Genomic DNA, 22,280 nt, shown 5'->3' with positions numbered 1-22,280 from the left:
GGAGGCAGAAGCAGGCAGGCAGATATCTGTGAGTCTGAGGCCACAGTGAGGAGTTCCAGATAGCCAGGGCTACATACAGAGAAATTCTGCCTCAAAAGACCAAAATAAAATAAAAAATAAAATATTTATTACCACAATAATATTTTCTAGATGTGCGTAGATATATTTTAGATAGGCATTCTTCATATTTTTCAAAGATTATAGAATATGGCATTTTAAATGTTTTAATAACTTAGGACTTTTCATGACAATGAGACACTCTGCTCCTGGCAGCACCAATCTACTTCAAGAGGAAGATGGGCATCGAAGAGGATCCTTATGGAGTTTGATAGCCATTTGGGCAAGAAACTGCTCTTGCCTGGACTATTGCATAAACTGGACACAGAGAACCCGCAGAGAGAGAACTACTGAACTTGCCTAAGGTGAGATGATCTTTCGGGGTTCCTGATTCATGAAAGAGTCTGTGAGACATTCTGCAGGACACAACAGATAGTGACTGAACTGACTTTGAATTTTCCTGCTTTATGGAAATGTCTGCTGGATACCATGGGCCTGAACGGTACAGAGGAACTTTGGGTGACTGTCCAGGCAGCGAGATGTCTCTGTCATTTCTAGAGTTTTAAAAGTTGCTTTTTTCTTGTTTGCTTAGGTAGTATTGTATCTTTCTGGAGTCTTTGATGGAGTTAAGAATAGTTAGCTATAGTTATAGTTTTCCTTAGTTATGATAAAGATTATTGTAATTTTTACTTGATAACTGGGAGGCAGGGAGGGAGGGAGGCAGGGAGGGACATTTGATTTGCAACACATGATTCTAGAGGGTTAGAGTCCATGACCATCATGGTGGAGAGCACGGCAATGGAGCAGTAGCCAAAAGCTTACATCCTTATCAGCAAACAGTGGGCAAAGAGAGCTAACAATAGGTGGGCTTCTGAACCTTAAGCCTGCCCCCCAGTGACACACTGCATCCAATAAGGCCACACCTCCTAATCTTTCCCAAACAGTTCCACCAAATGGGAATCATATATTCAAACATATGAGCCTATGGAATCCATTCTCAAACTACCACAGGACCAAGACTCATGCTTGATTCATCTCCACATGCTCTGCTTTCTGGGCTATAACTAATCAAAACAGGACCAATGCCTGTTTGAGATTTGTTTGGTTGATTTGGTTTTTTGAGACATGGCCTGACACTATATTCTAGACTGTCGAGGAACTAACTCATTATAAAGCCCAGGCTGGCCGTGAATTCACAGTGTGGTGGCTAACGCCTATGACCCCAGCATTTGGGAGGCTGAGACAAGAGGAGCATCTCAAGTTCAAGACCAGCGTGAACTATGTAAGGAACTGTAGGCAGTCAAGATCTCAAGTTGAGCCCAGTTGAGCTATACAGCAAAAACAAAACAAACTGAGTGAGAGGGTGGGGGCAGGAATGAGAGAGAGAGACAGAGAGAGAGAGAGAGAGAGAGACAGAGAGGGAGAGACAGAGAGAGAGAGAGAGGGAGAGACAGAGAGAGAGAGAGAGAGAGAGAGACAGAGAGGGAGGGAGAGAGAACAAGAGGAAAATGTTAGCTGTGACTAAATGTAGCACTGGCATCTGAATGTGACCTATCAAATAGGTAAGGTAGGTGTTTGGGTTGGGGTGAAGCCCTGGCATCGCTTTATCCAAGGAGTCTGGAATGTTCGGGTGGAAAGTTCCATTCCAAGCCTCCTCCCCTGGGAGATGCCTCAGTCCAGACTCCACTTCCAAGAAAGCCTGTCAAACGGTGGCTCCTCCTCAGAGATGCTCAAGACCATTCCTACAGGGTATTTAAACTGCTCCCCCAACACCAAACACATGGTTTTCCAGTCTTCCTTCCCAGTCTCCATCCCTGGAGTACTGGAAGGTCACCAGGGAGCGCTAATCCATTAAACTTGGGCTTTTTCTAATTCGGTTTGATTTGGTCTGATTTGGACTATTGTATCGGCCGAGAGGTTTATTAGGCTGCAAAATCTTTTCAGTAGGAACACATGACACCAAAAGCAAAGTGCACTATGCAGGGACAACACACACACACACATAGAAAAAAATATGTTAAATGTCTGAATCATTCTGGTAACATCGGCCACTACAATGATGGCATGACGAAGAAACCAAAACACACACTGTTCCATCCTTTCAAACATGGGTTTAGTTTCAATTTATGAGTCTCAGGCAACAGCAAGTCCAAAAGCAGGCATTTGATTCATGCTAGCTGACTGAATTTCTAATCCCCAATCTTTTTAAAGAAATACTAAGTTCTTTCCTACTACTCATTAACATAGTTTTCAATTTCATAATTCAAATTCATAATTCATAATTTCATGAGCTAATAATGTTTCCAAGGATTTCTAAGAGGCTAAATCACCATGAAAATTATCATTTCAACTAATACATATCATATGAATTGTTAAGTTTAAGTTTTCATGTCATGCTCTCCTAGTTGACAATACCCTTGTTATGTCATTAAACTATAATTGTGTAAATCTGCTTCAACAAACAATAACTGAACCATCAATAAACTATTATGGCTTCCATAATCCCTCGCAAAGATTGGTTTCAACATTATCATCATAAATTAGTAGGGACAGGTCCCAAATATCCTGGTTGAAGCCATGAATTAGGTCTGCACAGTCATTCTTGCATTTAAGTGCTCAACAGTTCCAGTCTCAAAACTTTAATCACACTGTTAGGAACACACAGGAAATCCGATCCCTTGTAAAAGGGAGGATTTGAAGCAAGATGAAAAGTCATCGCAAGTCGCAGGCCTTTGAAGCCAGCACTGATTACTAATTATGATAACTAAGTATCCCACTTAAAAAATAATCAACTACATTTCGACTCTTTCTAAAATTTACATTTTTCTACTCAATCCTAAGTTTCTCTCTAATTGCAAGTCAGCTTTATTCAGTTTTTAATGACAAAGAACAATGTATTAAGAAACAATTTGCTGGGTGTTATGCAAGACTGTAAATCCCAGGAGAATCAGTTCAAGACCAGCCTGAGATACATGAGTCCTCTCTCTAAAAAAAAGAAGTAATCCGAATTTTAAAAGGTGATTCTTAAGGCTGAGGAGAACAGGTCTAGCACTTGTCCCAAGCCCCAGAATCCACATAAAAGACAGATGGGAGCAGTGGTCCCGCTGGCCAGACTAGCCATTGTCAGTGAGCTCTCTGCATTCAATCAAGAAACCAAGTCTCGGTATATACAAGGTAGAGGGTGATATAGATAACCATACCCTCTGTCAACTCCAGGCCTTCTGAAAACACTTGTGCACCCACACATCCGCAAACACACATGGAGAGACAAGTCACTCCAGGACCCTGGGCTAGTCCTTTAGGACAGACACTCCATATACCTAGATAACAAATGAGAATCCCTTTAAAACACAAAAACTTGGGCCTGTAAAACAGCTCAGGAAGTTTGTCACCTCAATTCGATCCCCAGAACCCACATGATGGAAGGAGATAATAGATTCCCACAAGCATGTCCAGCACAGATTTCTCTCTCTCTCTCTCTCTCTCTCTCTCTCTCTCTCTCTCTCTCTCTCTCTCTCTCTCTTTCTTTTTGGTTTTAAAGACAGGGTTTCTCTGCATAACAGTCCTGGCTGTCCTGGAACTCAATTTGTAGACCATGCTGGCCTAGAACTCACTGAGATCCTCCTGCCTCTGCCTCCCAAGTGCTAGAATTAAAAGCGTGTATTGCAGAAAAAAATAAAAATTTATAAAAATAAAATTTTTAGAAGTAAAATAAATACCTGGCCACAGTAACACAGATATACCTTCTGACAGCAGAAGCAGATAGATCTCTGTGAATTACAGGCCAGTGAAGGGTACACGGTGAGACCATGTCTCAAAAAATTAAATAGTGCTCGCTTCAGCAGCACATATACTAAAATTGGAACGATACAGAGAAGATTATCATGGCCCCTGCACAAGGATGACATGCAAATTCATGGGAAAAAAATTAAATAAATAAAACAGAAAACAAATGTCAAGAGAACTATAAATCAACTCTTGAAAGTGGCGGTATATGCCCACAGAAAACATACTCGGATCCTCCTGCCTCAGGTTCTGAAGCTGGAACCAGTCTCTAACTCAAAGTTGCACTTCACGTTCATATTATGTGCCTTAGTTAGGACATGGTACACTAGGAGGGTGGAAGCTGGGAGCCAGGCATGATGGTCTAGTCATTCCTCTAAGTTGGCTGGGACTGAGGGTGTAACTCAGTGATAGAATACTTACCTAGCTTGGAAGTGGCTCTGAGACAGACGCTCACCACCACCCAAACCAAAATTAAATACATAGCAAGGAAAGGAGGAAATTCTCTTTGGTTATAAAGTTTTCAAGCTGAGCGGTAGTGGCACATGCCTTTAATCCCAGCACTTGGGAGGCAGAGACAGGCAGATTTTTATGAGTTTGAGGCGAGCCTGGTCTACAAGAGCTAGTTCCAGGACAGGCTCCAAAACTACAGCGAAACCCTGTCTCGAAAAACCAAAAAAAAAAAAAAAAAGTTTTTAAAAAGAGGCTTCAGAAATCTTATTCCACAAGTTGGTGTGACTTAATATTAGAAGTGGGACGTGGTGATACACACCTTTAGTCCCAACACTCAGAGCACAAACAGGCAGATCTGAGTTCAAGGTCAGCCTGATCTACTGAGTGAGTTCCAGGACAATCAGGACTACACAGAGAAACTTTCTCAAAAAATGAAACAAAGAAGTTAAAAAAAAAAAAAAACAAAGAAGTATATGAAAGTTTGCAGACCAGTTTCCACTTTGCTAGCTACCTAAACTGTGGGAATATTGGGGATGTTAGTAAATCAATTTATGTCTCGGGTTCTCACGTGTAAAAATGAGACTACAAGCCTGTTTTACAGAACTATTAAGAGGAATCACTGAGATAAGAGATACGAAAGAAGCGTGGACAGTAGCAAACCCATAGCAGGAGCACAATAAAACACTAGCTCATAAAAGGGAAAAGGGTAATACAGTCAACTGGAGGCCTGTAAAATCTAATCTGGCTGCACTTCTGTCTACATGACCATCTTTCCTAAGAGACTAGAGAAGGCAGCACCTGGCCCTTAGCTGTAGCTGCAGATGTGCAAAAATTCAAGATAGGGAACAGAAAAACGTGAAGAAAAGCAAGCATAAATTTGCAGTGGTAAGCTGGGGTCAAAGAGTGTTTTCCACAGTTACACATCTTAGAAAGTCAGTAAAGATTTCAGGAGCTAGCACTCCACAGAAAAACAACTTGTGACCTCAGGGTGAGTAGGAAATATTCTTTAAAATAAGACACAAAAGCACTACCCATAAAGACAGGACCAATAAGTCTGACTCCATTAAAATTAAGAACTTCAGTTCATTGAAAGACATCATAAAGAGAGTAAAAAGGAAAGTCATACATTGAAAAGGTATTTGTGACATACACACAGGAAAAAGGACTTGTATTCACCATAAATAAAGAACTTCCAGGTCAATGTAGTGGCAAAGAATAATGGTACTTGCCATGAAACCTGCTAAGCCTGACTTGAGCTCCACCCCAGGGACTATATTGTATTGTGGAAGGAGAACTGACTCCCACAAGTTGTTCTCTGACCTCCACACTCATGAACCATGGTGCATGAACCCACATGCATGCATACACCTCATATGCACACAAACAAAATAAATAAATGTAAACAAATTGTCAAAGAACAACATCTAAAGAAATAACTTCTAAGTAATAATAAAAGACTCAGTTCCAAAGAAGGGATGGAGTGGGAACTTTCCAAATGGGGAAAGTCCAATACTAGTACATGAAAAGCTGTTCAATCTGCTTACTACTCAAAATTTAGACTCGCTAAAATTTTAAAAGCTAAGCTGGGCAGCATGGTGCATACCTTTAATCCCAGCACTCAGGAGGCAGAGGCAGGTGAATCTCTGTGAATTCGAGACCAGCCTGGTCTACAAATCGAGTTCCGTGACAACCAGAGCTATTACATAGAGATACCTTGTCTCAAACCCCAAGTAAGGGGAGCGGAAAAAGGGGAAAGGGAGAACTGGGGTTAGTATGTAAAAACAAAAACAAATATAATAACTTGTCAAACTTGCTCCACCCACCCTATTTACTTTCTATTCACATGTCTTACCTCTGACACCTGTGCTCACAAGTAGTCCATTAGCCCAGAAAACAAAATATAGTCACTAAACATCTACCCAGAGACCCAAATGTAGCCAAAAGTCAAAAGTTCAGCTGGTCATGTCATCTAAATTCCTCCTTTAAGTTAAAACTTTCCTTCCTTATTTATTGATTTGCTCATTTAAACACAAGGTCTTACCTACCCAGGCTTGCCTCAAAAGCCAAAGCTGGCCTAGAGGTTACAGGTACCTTACCCATTCCTTCTTAAAAACAACTCAAATTCATTGTGGTCCATGTGTAATTAATTTATAATAAGAAGCAATCAAATGTTTTATTCCAGAGTTACATCAGAAAGTTTAGGATATACTAGCATGAGAGGAAGGACGTACTTTCTAAAAATACAATTTGTTGAGTTCAACCCATGGTTTAGATTGCCTGTCATCCCAGCAATGGAAGGTGGAGACAGGTAGCCTCAAGAGGCTCACTGGCAGATCAGCCAGCCTAGCAAAAATGGCCAGCTTTTAGTTCAAAGAGAACCTCCATGGAGACAAGAGCTAGAGGAAGGGATAGTGCGGGATAGAAGACACTCTATGTCCTGCCCTGTCCTCTGAACATGAGCACACTTGTGTATGTACCACATGCACAGAATGTGTATGCATACTTTTATGTGTGTGTGTGTGTGTACACTCTTTATTAGAATACAAAAAGCTAACACTATGCCAGCACAACTAAGTTCCATTCGCTGTCTCCCTCTTGGCCATACAGTTCTGCATGTAAACTCTCTCTACCTTGAATTCCCGGTGTACTTGGCTCACGTCTTTAATTCTTTACCACTGCCCCTTTATAACCTCTACTGCTCTCCCATGACAACACTCTTCCCAACTGCAGGTATTCAACTCCTCCATGGAGAATAGAAGGTCATGAATCTGCCCTTCTGCATTTACCCTGCCAGCTCCCATCACTCCCTGAACCCTGCCCAAACCAAAGTGCTACCAAATTCAAAAATACCAAATGTCCTTGCCCAAGGTAGCAAGCCTCCAGGTCTCTTCCTAGGACACTCTGTGCTTTTCCAGTTCCTGCCGCACCTTCAAGACTTGGCTCAAGTTTACTCCACACAACCCTAGCCTATCAAATGAGAGTTTCCAACACCTTCCTTGGCTCAGTCCATGAAATCACACCCACCCAGACCTCTTACCCAGTCCTGCCCACTTTCTTCACAGTCGCAGACCTTCCCCAATCCTCTGAATTACCTGTCCCGATAAGATGATCTTCTACTAACATAGCTTTGCAAATTAAAAGCAATCTCTCTCCCATACCCTCCCCATTAGTCTTTCCTGCTACCTTAACATCATCTTTGAGAAAGCCTGCCAAACTTAACTATCCCATCCTTCTGTTTTCGTAATGTTTCATTACGAGCCAGCAAACCTCTAGCCTATCCCAACGTGAGGATTCAGCCTAATTCTTCTTTCCGATCACAGCAATCGTACCTGCCTCATGAGGCAAGCCCGGCCCCCAGTCCACCACCCACTCAACATGCTCTCTCAACTCCACATCTACCACACCCAAACTCATCCTTAGCGTGTTCCCAATTAACTGCAAAGTCGCCAGTCTGCAGCACAGCACCAGCCCTTCACACAACCCTAGGTCCCCTTCCCACACCAAAATCTCGGCCCTCCCTACTCGGCCGGCTTCCACACCTCGTTTCCCAGCCCGTCTTCCATTCTCCAATCCTGCCTAGGCCCTCGTCTGACCCCTCTCCGGAGCCTACCAGTTACCTCACGCACAGAAATCCCCTCCCAGCCCCCTCCTTCCCATACCTCAGCCCCGCCCCACTCGGCCTTGCCCCGCCCTCCACTAGTGAGCCCCGCCCCTTGCCCCGGAGGCTCGGCCAGGGGCGGAGCCTATTTTCACCCCCCGCCCCCTACCGTCACGCTCAGGGGCAGCCTGACCCCAAGCGGCCCCGCGGTGACCCTCGCGCAGAGGCCTGTGGGAGGGGCGTCGAGGGCTCCCGGCACCCCCTCCCGTCGGTCCCCGCCCGCCCAGTCTCCTCCCCCTGGGAACGTGCGGGGTGGGTGACAGACCTGGCCACGCGCCACCACCACCGCGCCTGCCGGGGGCGCTGCCGCTGCCTGAGAAAGAAGCCGCGGCTGCCGCCTGGAGGAGGTGCCGTCGACCCCGCCACCGCTGCCGCCGCCGCCAGGGGTAGGAGCTAAGCCGCCGCCATTTTGTGTCCCCCTGTTGTTGTCGTTGACATGAATCCGACATGACACTGATTACAGCCCAATGGAGTCTCATTAAACCCGAGCCGCGGCCCCGCCCCGGCGCCGTTCCATTGGACGGGACCGCGAACACTTAAGGCCAACCGTTGGCCTACAGGTCTGTCCGTCACCCGCTCACTAAGCACTCTGCCCCCCATTGGGGCAAGTTCCTGCCGGTCATCTCGCCTCCACATAGACACACCTCTCGACCCATCACCCCCCCCAACACCTCCGGCACCACCCCGGGGGAGGGTCGGCTGCCAGTACCAATCAACAGACCGCGGGGCCCGCCTCTTCCGGGCACCTATTGGTCCAGCCCTTTTTCTCGCTCGCAGACACCGCGCCACCTCTACTTCCACCTGCCCGCCCCCTCTCCCTCTAGAAATGGATTGGATCTCGGCGCAGCAGAGGCGCTTGGCCTTATTGGCTGTGGACGACGCCAATCAGAAGCCTTTTTTTCCTCTCCCCCTCCCCCACTCAACCCCAAAGCCCCTAGCCCGCAGCTAAAGTTTGTGTGAGAGCTGATCGCTGGCGGCGGCCGCAGGATTTAGGGGTGGGCGCAGGCGGGCGCGCGCGGGCGGGCACGCGAAGTTAAAATTCGAGGTTCTCAGTCGCCAGCTCCCGCGGAGGAACGCGCGGACGGGCGCGCCGCCCGGAGCGTTCCATCCCGCCCCCTCCTCCACCCTCTCTCCTGTCCGGTCCCGGGCGACTACTCGCCCGCCCCCTGGCTCGCATCCTACCCCCCACACATACCCCCTACCATGCCAGCCCCAGGCCGGGTGCAGGCGGAACGATCTCGCTGCAGCCTCCTCGCCATCCCAGGCGGAGGGGTGCAAGCCCCCTACCCGCCGGGCGTGCACCCCCGGCTCCGCATTCGCCCGTGTCTGCAAGCACGTGCACCATTCGCCGCTGCCTCTGGCCACCCTGGTCCCCGGCTAACCTCGCCCGCAGACCGGCCAATCGCTTGCTGCCCTTTGTTGCTGCAGCCCGGGTCTCCCCGCTGCCTTCCTCAGCCTCCGCCTCGTCCTTTGCCAGCCGCCCGGGTCCGCAGCGCCGCGCTCCCCCCGCCCGGGACCCACCGCCGCCGCCTCCTTCTCCGCCTCCTCCTCCTCGGCTCCGGGCTGCGGCGCACAGAGCCCGAGGCAGCGCCGCCCAGCCCCGCTCCCCCCGCGCCGCCCGCTAGCCCGCTTGGCCCGGCCGGGGGCGCAGCCCGGACCCCGCCCGCCCCAGTCTCCGCCCCAGGGGTACCTGCCTCCGCCCCGGGGGGCTCCGCTCACCGCCCTCGGGGGAGGGCGGGGATGCCGGTGTCCTCGAGAGGATGGGGACGCCTGGGCCGTTTTGGGGCGGGGAGTGTGTCCGCCAGGTCTGGGACTGAGGTGCGGTCTTCTCAAACGCGCCCCCCTCCCGCCGCCGAGGGCCCCAAACTTCGTCCTTCTCCAGGGCTTCGTACCCTCGGGCGACCGCGGCAGTTTTGGGGTGGGGATGCCTCAGGAGCTGTGTCTACCCTGATCGGGAGGAAGAGGGAGCAGTGACATTCAGCGACTGCGGACAGGCATCCTCGGGTGGGAGTGGGGATGTCAGGCTCCGGCTGGAGAGGGAAGCTGCCCCTCAGGATGCCCTCTCCCGGCCTGAGAGGGGCTGGCGAGCTCGGAACTGCGTTCTGGGTGCTTCCTGAACTGTGCAGCTGGATAGCAGAGGGGCAGGGGGTTGGGCTGGGTGGGGGGGAGATCGCTGGGGGGGGGGCCTTCCCCCCGTCTCTACCCTGCGCTGCAAGGAAGGCTGATGGGTTAGTTCGGTTTTCCAGGCTTCCCCTGGGCCCCCGGAGTTCCTGAGGCCCAAACGAGGGAGGCTGGGGGATCCTCTGACCGCCCAAACAAGACTACTCTAAAACTGCCCACATGCCGTCAGCGCCCTCGAACTCTGAAGAAAACGTCCCTGGCTCTTCCCAGAGTTGGCTGGGATGCTGGCAAGGGATACTTGAGAGTATAAGAAAGGTAGGCTTGAGAAAAGGTTCCTACAGAGCTTGAACACTGTTCCCGTTCCCAGGCCACTGGGGGAAACTGGAACCTATAGCCCTGAGAAAGTCAAGTTTCCCACGTGGTGGCCTAGTTGGAAAAACCACCTGTTGCCTGAAGTTCTGTCCTTGAATCAGTATGTTCTTGGGGACCATGGTGATGATGTCAAGGAGTAGGAATTCCAGTTTCTCTGCCCTGACTGACTCACATCTTGATGCCACTGACAACTACAGCAGCAGTGCCTTCAACTCCCAATTAGAAAATGCTGAAGAACTAACTCCATAGGTACTTCTTATCTCGGTTCTTAACTCAGACGTGGCAGGCAGCCCTGTCACAAGCAGGTCTTAATGCACAAAGGCTGCTCTGGTGGGTGAGCTTCCCCTGCTTCTGTGCTTCTCACCAGCAAGGTGAGAAAAAAGCAAGACAAAGGGCACAGAGTTGAATAAAAGAAAAAAAGGGAGGAGAGGGGGAGAAGAGTTGTAACACTACACTCAGAACTGTCACCAGTTCCATTATAAACTTCTTTTATAGGTGTTTTATTACTTGGTTGTTAGTTTTTAAAACATAAACCTCTTTAAATTAAATCTGGGTGCTCTCAGGCTCAGCCCAGGGAACAAAACACAAAGTAAGTTCAGCCCCTGATTGGCTTGGCTATTTTTGAGTTACATTACTGATAAAGCAAACCCCTGTTTGGGTTTTTTAGTTGCTCCTTGTCTGTTTCATTGAGGATCTTCAATAATTTGCTCAAGGAAAGTTTTTTTTACAAGCCATTAGTTCATAACTCAGTCTAGTTCATTTAGATTATTTCAAAATGAAAGCATTTATCAGGTGTGCTTTTTTTTTTAAATAATACAACTGTTGGGAATTTTATTCTCCAAGAAGTTACAAAGTAAATTTTAAGGATGCTGGTAGAGTCTTTAGTCTTTCTGTTTTGCTTTGTTGTTTTTCTAATCGTCTGTCCAGATGCACTTTAAAAAAAAAACTTATATCTTGGTCCTTTGGGATGACATTTATTTACTTTTTGAGACAGGACAAGGTCTTGCTCTGTAGAACAGTTGGCCTCAAGCTCACAGCAGCAGTCCTCAAACCCCGTCTCCCAAGTGGTAGAATTACAGATAGTGAACCACCACACCCATCCTCTCTGACTGCATTTTATCTGAAGCAATAAAATAAACCGTGTCTTTAAAACAAGGTTTAAAATTCCGAATCTCTGTGCTCAAACCAAGTATGTTCAAAGATGAAACTAAAACCAGGAAAAGTTCACATCTGAGCCATTCCCGCTGTCACCCAAAGAGAAGCCCTAAGTCTGAGAGCTATCACAGTGCTGGGATGGAATGCAGGGCCTTGGGCTCACTGTACACAACATTTTCAGAGCATCACAGTAAACAGACTCTTAAAGAAATGGGCTGGGGGAGGCAGAGGCAGGAAGATCTCTGCAAGTGCCAGGACAGCCAAGGCTATACAAGAAACCCTGCCTCAAAACAAAAAACAAATCAAAAAAGAAAGAAAGAAGAAAATGGGCTGGGGCCCTCATCAATAGAGAATGTGCTTGAATTCAAGCCTCAGTCACTCCAAGAACAAGAGAGACAGGGTGAAAAACAGGTCAACGTTTGCGGAGATTTGTGCTGCTTCAGAAGCTAGCAAACTCAGGAAAACAAGTATATTTTAATTTTTGTTCCTAAAAAACTCACCAACGGGTGTGGCAGGGAAAGGGAACACAGCTTTCCTGCTGATACTCCCCTGGAGGGTTACTTGTCCTTTGACAAATCTGCCTCTTCAGATAAGTGGGACTGAGAGGATAACAAGACACAGCCAGAGATACTTAATGCTTACTCTTAAACCTCTTTCTTATCTGTGGTATCTCAAGTTTCTGCTGAGTGAAATAGCTCAATTAAGAAGTTAACCTAGGAAGAGCTAGAATTGAAAAACAAGCGTAGTATAAATTCTGCAAGGCACAAGGCTTCAAGATTATGAACCAAGCAACTTATCTCACCTGTCCCCCATCAGCCTAAAACAGCTACCCTCTGCCAGATCTATTGACAGCTATTTGTGCTATTCAGTGCAGTCTACAGATCAGCAGAATCTGAATGATCTGGGCTGCCTCCCAGATAGCATCCTTGGCACAACCAAGTTCTGATTTAGTAGCTCTGGAATGGGCTCCCAAATTTACAGTGTTAGCTCAAGGCTTGTCTTGAAATTTTCAGGTCTTTGAGAACTGCTAGCATAGGCTGAATTTTTCCCCCTCAACAGAAATTATTCCATGAATGTCTTAGCCAGAATTAGGACTGGGACGACCCCACAGTGTAACCCATTTGTCCTTGAGCCTTAACAAGAAAATGCAGAGTAGGTAGGGGAGGAGCCTAAAGGAACCACAAGGTTTTTTTATCTTTGGGATTTGTTTACTTGCTCTGAGTCCAGTCAGACAGCTAGAAGAGAAGTACCACTGTCCATAGGCACCCTGAAGTGGAGGGAACTGGATGAGGAAGCAGCAGGTAAAGGACCCTGAACTTACTTGTCCATGCCCAGCCCATGATGATGGGATCCCTGGGCTTGCTGACCACCAGCCTAGCTGGTCCAGTAAGAGTGATAGAAAAACCACTCAGCATCCTCCTCTGGCCTCCAAGGACACATACGGGTACTGCAACCACATATCTGCATACATCACACGTGTGTACCACACTGATATCACACATAGAATCATACAAAAAAGAAAGAACTAGAGTCATTCTCCATATAACACCTCAGAAGCCATGGGTTCTACAAGGTGAGCCACAAGTTGGGTCCACAGCTCTGACCTGCTAAGAGGAGAATAAACTTTGCTGCATCAAACTAAACAGATAATGAAGTTTAATATAGCAGGTAGGATTGTTAAAACATACCCCTAAATGCAAGGCCTTCCAAAACAAACACTTTTTTGGATACAGGGTTTCTCTGTGTAGCAGAATCCTGGATATCCTGAAACCCACTTTGTAAACCAGGCTGTCCTCAAGCTCACAGACATCCACCTTCCTTTCCCCAAGTGCTGGAATTAAAGGTGTGTACCATCTCCTAGGTCACGAATACTTTTTTCACTTTTTCTTTTTTTTTGGGGGGGGTTGTTTTGTTTTGATACAGGGTTTTGTATAGCTTTTGGAGCCTGTCCTGGAACTCCCTCTGTAGACCAGGCTGGCCCCCCCAAATCACAGAGATTTACCTCTGCCTCTGAGTGCTGGGATTAAAGGTGTGTGCCACCACAGCCTGGCCACAAATACTTTTCTTAAAGATACCTTTTTATCCTCCTGCCATCTGCCATGTTAGGAAGCTGCATTCAATGTCATCTTGATCTCAGACTTTCCATCACCTAGAAACCAAAAGACTTAAATTTTTGGTCCTTATGAAGTATAGTACCAGATTTTATTTTTGTTTTGACAGATGTTCTTCCTACAAATCCCAGGCTAATCTCAAACCAGCCTCAGCCTTCTAGGTATGCCAATACATTCAGTTTAATCCTGGGCATTTTTTCGTAGCACCACAAAATGAACTATTACAGAAACTAGCTTACTAACTTCAAAATAATTTGTTTTCTCATCATTGTAAATGGAGCTTTTGGAAATGTGGATGTTGCTTGGGAATAGGACTGCATCTCAAGGGAAAGGGAAAGAAATTCTGCTTTGATCTGTTCAAAACTCTTTTGGCAGCTTCTCGGTCTAGTCTTGGAGCTCTAAGAAACGGCTAATGACCTAGGAACTGATTTACACGATGGCTAAGAGAAGCACAATTTATTCTTGTCAATTAAAGGAGTTAGGGGAATGACGTTGGCATGGTGTTGTGCAATTCTGTGGCTCCACTCAAAACCTCGGAGGATAAACAGTGTGAGAACTTGGGCTGCTGAAGTGGACTCCAGGAGCACATTTGCTGAACATGGTTTTAAAGTGTCTGGTGTAACAATGTTGTTAATAATAGCTAACACTCACAGAGTACTTACAAAGCTAAGTGATTTCCCTGAATTGGCTTGTTTGATCCTCACAACAATCTAGTTTAAATACTGCTATTAGCCCCTGTTTTACAGACAAGGAAACTCTGACCCTGAGGTGCTGAGTACTTGGTGGGAGGTCAGTATTTCCAGGCAGGCTCTTCAACAGTACATTCTGCTTGCTCCCCACCCCACCCCCACCCTAGAGGCTGAACTCAACCAGGCCTGAAGCCATTCCTCCATAAGGTGGCCTTCCCTAGATGTTTCGGAGTCCAGGCCCACATTGCTAGAGCAGCATTATTGACAGATATATGATCTCACACGCTATCCCATCCATCAGTGGAAGAGGAAGCTGGCACCAGGAAAACACAAACATGGGAGGCCAGGGAGGGTGAGGTGACACTAAGGAGAAAGGGAAGGAGTCCTGACGCTGGATGAAAAAGAAGGTGTTACTGCAGTGACCAAGAAGAGAACTCTCATAGGCCAGGCCATGGCCAGGCCTGGAGACAGACAGACACACAAATGCATGCGCATACACCAATTGCAAGGACTTTCTTTGGCCACTATCTTTGTACTACTTTCTTTGGCCAACAAAAGCCTTGTGCTTAATTAATATAACAATTATTTCACATAGAGGGTGGCGTGAGCAATGACAGGACTGCTGTACCCTGGGCAAGTGGCAGCTCCTGAAGTAGGGGCTCCTCCGAGTCATAAGCAAAGTAACTTGCCTGCCATGAACCCTCCCCTGCCATCCATTGCCATCCCCAGCTACCAAGCAGCCCATGCTCTGTGCCTTTATTGTTCTCTATCCCACAGTGCCAGCTAAGTCACTCAGCTGTCACAATGAGGCCTTGAGCAGCAGGATACAAAATAACTCCTGGGAGACCTCCCTGAGGCCTGAAGGCTGAAGGCCGCTTTTCTGCTGCCCAAAGAGCTCCAGCTGAATCTCCCAAGTTGCTAAATTAGCAGGACTGTTGTTTTCTTTTAATTTTTGTGTGAATTCAAGAATAGGTGGTGGATGTCTTGGCAGCATGTGAATGAGACCCTTACTGAAAGAATTCACCTAGCTAAAGGGCGGCTGTCAGGCACACAAAACTCAAGTAAAGCAGTTTTTGCTGGAACCTCTTGCTCACCCTCCCAGGCAACAATCAGCCTTCCTTCCCAGGATTCTTCACCAAGCAAAGGCCTGCAAGAGGAAACAGGGAAGGCAGCAAGGCCAAAGGTTCTACAAACTGATAGGCTTGCTTCTGGCACGGGTTCTAGCTGGCAGGCCAACCAGTCTGGCTCAGAGCAGAAGGGTCACTCCGAGGATGGTGACCCTAGACCTCTGTTACTCTTGCAGAAGGAATACAAAGATGTAGTGTGGCTTTAGTTTAAACAACACTTTCAACCCTCCTTGATGCTTTGTACAGCACACCCAGGGCTCTCAAGGGCAGTGTGCCAGGTGAAAAGCTGGGAGCTTCAGCCTTCTCACTGCTAACTTTGTCTTTCTGAGACAGCTATGAGCTGAAGAACTGTCAAATGTTTGCTTTTGAGACAGGGTTTCATACAGCCCAGGCAAGCCATGTGTAACTCCTGCGCCTGCCTTACTCTTGGTACAGTTTGCACGCCACCTTACCATATGCGCCAGGCAAGGGCCTGGAGATTGAAAGAACACCCAAGAGACCTGGGTCATTCGAAAGGAGATCAGCCGAAAGCCGTTTATTCAAATTTATGAAAAACCTTAAATACCTAGCTGGTGCACAATGAAATACCCCCCAGGCAGGTGGGAAATTACCACGCCCAAGATGGAGTAAGCAATGCCCTATAGCTATTCACCAGGCGGGGCAGAGGCAGCACAGGCGCAAACAGGAAACCTGGCTGGCCAGAAACTGTCCTCAGGATGAACCCCAGGAACAAGGGTAGACCCATGAGCCCTACAGCCATGAACTTGGTATGTTGATTAGGATAATCACGATTGTCCTGTCTCATTCTTCCAAGTGCTGGGATTACAGGTATATGCCTCTCTCTCTCTCTCTCTCTCTCTCTCTCTCTCTCTCTCTCTCTCTCTCTCTCTCTCTCTCTCTCTGTGTGTGTGTGTGTGTGTGTGTGTATGTGTGTGTGTGTGTGTGTGTGTATGTGTATTCTTTTTCATGCCACCATGGCATGTAGGGGGTCAGAGAACAATGCAGGACTTGATTTTTTTGCCTACCATTTGGGTCCCAAGAATCCACTGGGACCATCCGGCATCTTTACTTGCTGAGCCATCTGGCTAGCCCATAGGTTACATTTTTTTTTTAGCAGTATTTCAGTTTTTGATTTTTTATGTAAAGCTCAGGTATGGTTGAGCACAACTGTAGTCTCGGCTGCTGGGAGGCTGGGACAAGATTTGAGTATAGAAGTTCAAGGCCAGTCTGGGTAACTACGACAGCGAGCCCCTGTCCCTCTCAAAATAAATACATTCAGTGGAGCACAAAGTACAACATGAACAATTCTCAAAAGTAGTAATAGTTAATACACATACAAAGTGTTTGGAATCACTAGGTATTGAATACGTAGTAATCATAAATGGGAGTCCTTTCTAGATTAATAAAATAAAAATAATGTCAATCCTTTTAAAAAAGTATATTGCCGGAAATGAGTATAATTGAATTACAAATACTCTACCAGTATGTCTTTTTAAATGTCTTTTGATGGGGACTGGAAAGATGGCTCAGTGAGTGCATTGGCTGCTCTTCCACAGGACCTACATAGCAACCCACACCTGTTCCAGGGCTCCTGACACCTCATACAGACATACTCGCAGGCAAAACACCAATGAACACAAAACAAAAATAAATTATATGTTTAAAAATGTATTTTGCAGAGAAACCCTATCTTGAAAAACAAAACAAAAAAAGTATTTTGATAGAGTGCCACTATAAAGCCTATGCTGCTCTTGAACTCCCCACCTCTCCGCTGCTGCTGCTGCAGCTGCTGCTACTACTGCTGCTGCAGCTGCTGCTACTGCTGCTGCTGCAGCTGCTGCTACTACTGCTGCTGCTGCTGCTGTTGCTACTGCTGCTGCTGCTGTTGCTACTGCTGCTGCTGCTGTTGCTACTGCTGCTGCTGCTGTTGCTACTACTGCTGCTGCTGCAGCTGCTGCTACTACTGCTGCTGCTGCTACTACTGCTGCTGCTGCTACTACTGCTGCTGCTGCAGCTGCTGCTACTACTGCTGCTGCTGCTGCTGCTACTACTGCTGCTGCTGCAGCTGCTGCTACTACTGCTGCTGCTGCTGTTGCTACTACTCCTGCTGCTGCTGTTGCTACTACTGCTGCTGCTGCTGCTACTGCCATAGGTACACCTGCACCACCCACCTGACTGACAGTTTTACACTTTTACTGTTGTGGTCAGTGCATCCTGAATGGAGGTGGATCTAGTACTTCCTTCAGAAGATGGAGGCTAGCCAGTTTCAGGGGCTTCCTCTGTACAATCAGCCTTTGGTTCTTGGCCACCAGGAAAGAGACGTCCCATCGAAATTCAATTTGCATTTCATTGACTAAGAGTCCAGGTATTCCTTTTCATATGTTTAAAAGCCATCTTTATTTCCTTTTCATTGAACTCTGTACTTTAGTACCCTTGGCTTTTATTCCTAAAGTTTTAGTTTTGTTTTAATATAACTGAGTCCTTTAGTGGACAAATATGTAAATGTTTTTTCTGTTTATCATTGGTCTTCTAACTTTATCTTTTTCATTTGCCATTAATTTTTCATTTGTTTGGCTTTTTTGTTTTGTTTTGTTTTTTCAAGACAGGGTTTTTCTGTGTAGCCCTGATGGTCCTGGAACTCGCTCTGTAGACCAGGCTGGCCTGGCCTAGAATTTTGCCTGTCTCTGTCTCCTGAGTGCCGGGATTAAAGGCATGCGCCACCACTGCCCAGTTGCCATTAGGTTTTTTTAATCAAGGAAAATTTTAGGTCAGGTATGGTGGCTCATGACTATAATAGCACTTATGAAGTAAAATTAGGAAGGTCAAGAGGGCAAGGTCAGGGACTGGAGAAAAGACTCACAGTTAATCCATATTGCTCCTGCAGAAGACCAAGAATTTGGTACTCAGAACCCTCCCCCCAAGGCTCAAAACCAGCTGGAGCTCCAGGCCATCTGACATCACTGACCTCCTAGAGCACCTGCACACACATGTACATACTCATCCACATATACACAGAGACATAGTTACTTCAAAGATACAAATAAACTCAAAATCAGGTCAAGTCAGTCTGGGCAGTGTAAGACCTTGTCCCCCCCACCCAAAAAAAAATTAAGAAAGAAAATAAATATTAAATTAAAAATGCATACTGTCTGGGTGCTCTGTAACTGCCATTTCTGTTGCTATGACACACTGCACTGTTGATATCCATTGCTTCACCATTTCCTCTGGGCTCCCGGAAGGCCAGGGCCGTGATTACCCAGTTCACTACCTGAACCCAATGTAGGCAATGAAGAGATCGATCCCGCTCTCTGCTTTAGTGGCAGACACTGGTTGCACTCCTCAGCTAGCTGCAATGTAAGGAGAACACTTGCTGGGACTCTACCCGCTTTGTTTAACAGTGACAAAATGAAGAGAATTTTTAAGGCCTTACCCCAGCTCAGGTCAGCAGCCTTGGCAGTCAAGGACAGATGAAGACAGGTTCATCCCAGCCTGTGTCCACAAATTCACATCCCAGCCCCAGACCCAAGGCTGTCCCTGCAGGGTCACACTCACTGAGTTCCAGTGTCCCCTGGTCCAGAGCAGCTCCAAAGCCTCTTGTCTTCCCAGGGGACTTGGGAGGAAAATGAAGGTCCTTTTTTGACAGGAAAGAACAGGGCGGTCCAGACTGTATTATGCAAATGATTAATCCAGGGCCCCTTGGAGGAATCCCCAGGTACACCCGCAGGAACCAAGTAAGAAAAGAAAAGGTGGAGAGGACTCCCAGGGTTATCAGCAGCTCGAACACTGGTGCAGGCCCATTGAGAGCCTATGCTGCTCCCCACCCTACGCCACCCCTCTTCCTGCGCTGTCTGACCCTCCAGTGCTGCCTGCTGATCCACCTCCTATGTTGTGCCTCCCTACCCCCACTCCCATCCCCCATGCCCAACCCTTGCTTGTAAGCTACCTGAAGCACGTACCTTGCTCACTGGCCTTGGGCAAATTTGGGCAGAAGTACAAAGTGAACTTTGTTACCTCAGACTGATTTCATTTGGGCACTTGGCCATAGGTGTCATCATCTAAGACACACATTCTAAAAGCTAAGAACATCAATGTGTCTCACTCAGGATTTCCAAAAGCAAGAGACACAGGTATGGGACGAGGAGGGTTGTATTCAGGCGGTGACTACTACTTTTCTTCAATGGCTAGCCCTCTCTCTCCCCAGAGTCTGAGGGAGTGGGTCACTCTAACCTGTCACTCCGTCAAGGAAGGTGCTTTATGAGTTTTAGGCTGCAGGGAGACCCTGACTCAAAAAACAAACCAAACCAAACAAAAAGGCCTTTTCAACTTTCTATCAGAAGAACGCTTGTGATATATAGGACGCAGGGCAATGGCAAAGGCACTTAAGGGAGCACCTACACATGCCCTAACAAGAGTGCCACTGTCCGTGTTGTGCTGCCCCTCTCTCACCCGCCGTACGTGCAGTGAACTGATTGAGAGCAACTGGAAGACTTTACCCCCAAATAGGTCCATCTTCCACTAACATTAGGGAAGCTTTTGGCTTTGGTTTTTTGAGACAGAGTTTCTCTGTGTAACAGTCCTAGCTGTCCCGGAACTAACTCAGCCGACCAGTCCTTGAACTCACAGAGATTTGCCTGCTTCAGCACCCTGGGATTAAAGGCTGGCACCACTACCTGGCAGGGCCATCCTCCTAAATGATCACATAATTATCAAATTCAGAAAACTTAACTGTTAAATTGCTGTCATCTAACCTGGAATTCATAGTCAAACATCACTAATTGCCCCAATAAAGACTTTTATAGCTTTTTCTTTCTTAGACCAGGAGCTACCCTAGACCTGCAGCTGCAGTTGATTCTCTTACTCTCTTTTAGCTCAGCAGGGGCCTCTCTCTCAGCCCTTCCCTAGGACTTTGACCTTTGTAACGACCTTCACACCCTGATTTACAGGATTTCCTTTCTTTTGGAACTGCCCAGTGTTGCCTTAGATAAGGCTTAGGTTATTTAGGTTTTGTTGTTTCTTCCTGTGACCCCAGGATCAAGTAAAACCAAGACTCTCACTCCTTCTCTCCCTCCCTATTTGCTGCACTTGTTTTTGTTCTGTCTCCTTTTAATAAGTTACTTTTGTCGTTAATTATGAAAAGGTACTTGTTCCAGCCAGGAGGTGGTAGTACACACCTTTAATTCCTGCACTCAGGAGGCGGAGGCAGACAGATCTCTGAATTTGAGGCCAGCCTGGTCTACAGAGAAGTTCTAGGACAGTCAGGGCTACACAGAGAAACCCTGTCTCAGAAGAAAGAAAAAGAGAGAGACATGTTCCATAAAATTTACCATTTTCATATTTTGTTTGTTTTGAGAAAGGGTCTCACTATATAGCTCTGGCTATCTGGAACTCACTTTGTAGACCAGGCTGGCCTTAAACTCACAGAGATTTTCCTGCTTCTTCCTCCCAAGTACTGGAATTAAAGGCATGTGCTACCATCCCTGACTAGGTGAGTTTTTAAATATAACTTCATTTACAATTGATATTGCTTAAGAAGATTTTCTAATTCAAAAGTGGGGATGTGTTAGCATTAGAGACAAGATGCTGTGGAAAAACTAGTCCCACTACATGGAATAGAGCAGACTGAGGGGGGTCTCAAATCAGTCTTTTTATTTTTTTTTTCAAGATTTATTTTGTGTACATGGTGCTCTATCTGCATATACATCTACATACCAGAAGAGGGCACCAGTTCCTATTATAGATGGCGATGAACCACCATGTGGGGGCTGAGAATTGAACTCAGGTCCTCTGAGATTGAACTCAGGTCCTCTGGAAAAGATGCCAATGCTCTTAACCACTAAACTATCTCTCCAGTCCTCAAATCAGCCTTACCATCCACAAAATAGTATCTACCTCATATTGTGTGTATGTGTCTGTCTGTCTGTGTCTACGTGTGTGTGTGTGTGTGTATGTGTTTTGAGACAAGGTCCCACGTAACTCAGACTGGGTTCAAATGATATGTAGCTGAGGATAGCCTTAAACTTTCTTTGCCTCAAGTGCTTGAGATTACAAATGTTTACCACCCTACCCAGTGTTGTTTGGTACTAGAGATTGAAGTCATAGCTTCCTGCATGCTAGGGCAAGAATTCTACCAATTTAGCTACATCCCTAGCCTTACAGTGTTAATTTCTGGGGGTGTCTACATGTGTCCTTATGTGGGTACTCTGTATGTGCTAGTACATGTGTATATGTGTGGGTGAGCTTGTGAACTCCAGAGGTCAGCCTCCAGTGTTCTTCCTCATTGGCATGGTTCTCACTCCATAGGCTTTGCTAGGACCCACCATCTCCACAGCAGTACTCTTATTACAAGCTTAAGCCACCGATTCAAGTTGGGTTCTGGGCATCAAACTTGGATCCTTTTGCTTGCAAAGCAAGCACTTTACAGACTAAGCTCTCTTTTCAGCCCCCATGACATTAATTAATTAGGAGAAGGTGCTTGCCACACAAGACTGGTGACCTGAGCTCAATTCTCTGAACTTACTTAAAGGTGGAAGGAGGGAACCAGTTCCATAAAATTGTTCTTTGACTGCTACAATTGCACTGTGGCTTGCAAGCCACCAATAATAATAATGATCATAAGAGGAGGGGAGGAAAGGTCCCCACCAACACTTTGTTGGGAGCATTCACAGAACATGAGAACCTTGTACTGCAGGGAAGGAAATTAGTTTATTGAAGGTTTGCTGAAAGCTTGTAGTTCAGGATCAGTGGGGGGGGGGGG

At 46.6% G+C, this 22,280-nt stretch overlaps 1 protein-coding gene and 1 non-coding gene across 10 annotated transcripts in view; one reads left to right on the top strand and one right to left on the bottom strand.

Annotated features, from left to right (window-relative positions):
- The window catches only part of Kat6b (lysine acetyltransferase 6B), a 192,554-nt gene extending 182,598 nt beyond the window's left edge, over nucleotides 1-9,956 (bottom strand). For 2 of the 9 annotated variants that reach the window (XM_075949868.1, XM_075949875.1), the window contains exon 1: nucleotides 9,642-9,956. The gene's annotated coding sequence lies outside the window, so the exon portion shown is untranslated. The other 7 variants (XM_075949867.1, XM_075949871.1, XM_075949869.1 and 4 more) reach the window with 6 other exon arrangements.
- LOC142836215 (U6 spliceosomal RNA) lies at nucleotides 3,887-3,995 on the top strand. The gene has a single exon (XR_012908016.1). It is a non-coding gene; the product is annotated as a U6 spliceosomal RNA (small nuclear RNA).
- Nucleotides 9,957-22,280: the final 12,324 nt, after the last annotated feature.

Source organism: Microtus pennsylvanicus, chromosome 15 (assembly GCF_037038515.1).
Source record: "Microtus pennsylvanicus isolate mMicPen1 chromosome 15, mMicPen1.hap1, whole genome shotgun sequence".
Classification (NCBI taxonomy): Eukaryota; Metazoa; Chordata; class Mammalia; order Rodentia; family Cricetidae; genus Microtus; species Microtus pennsylvanicus.
This window is presented reverse-complemented; position numbering and strand designations above follow the sequence as displayed.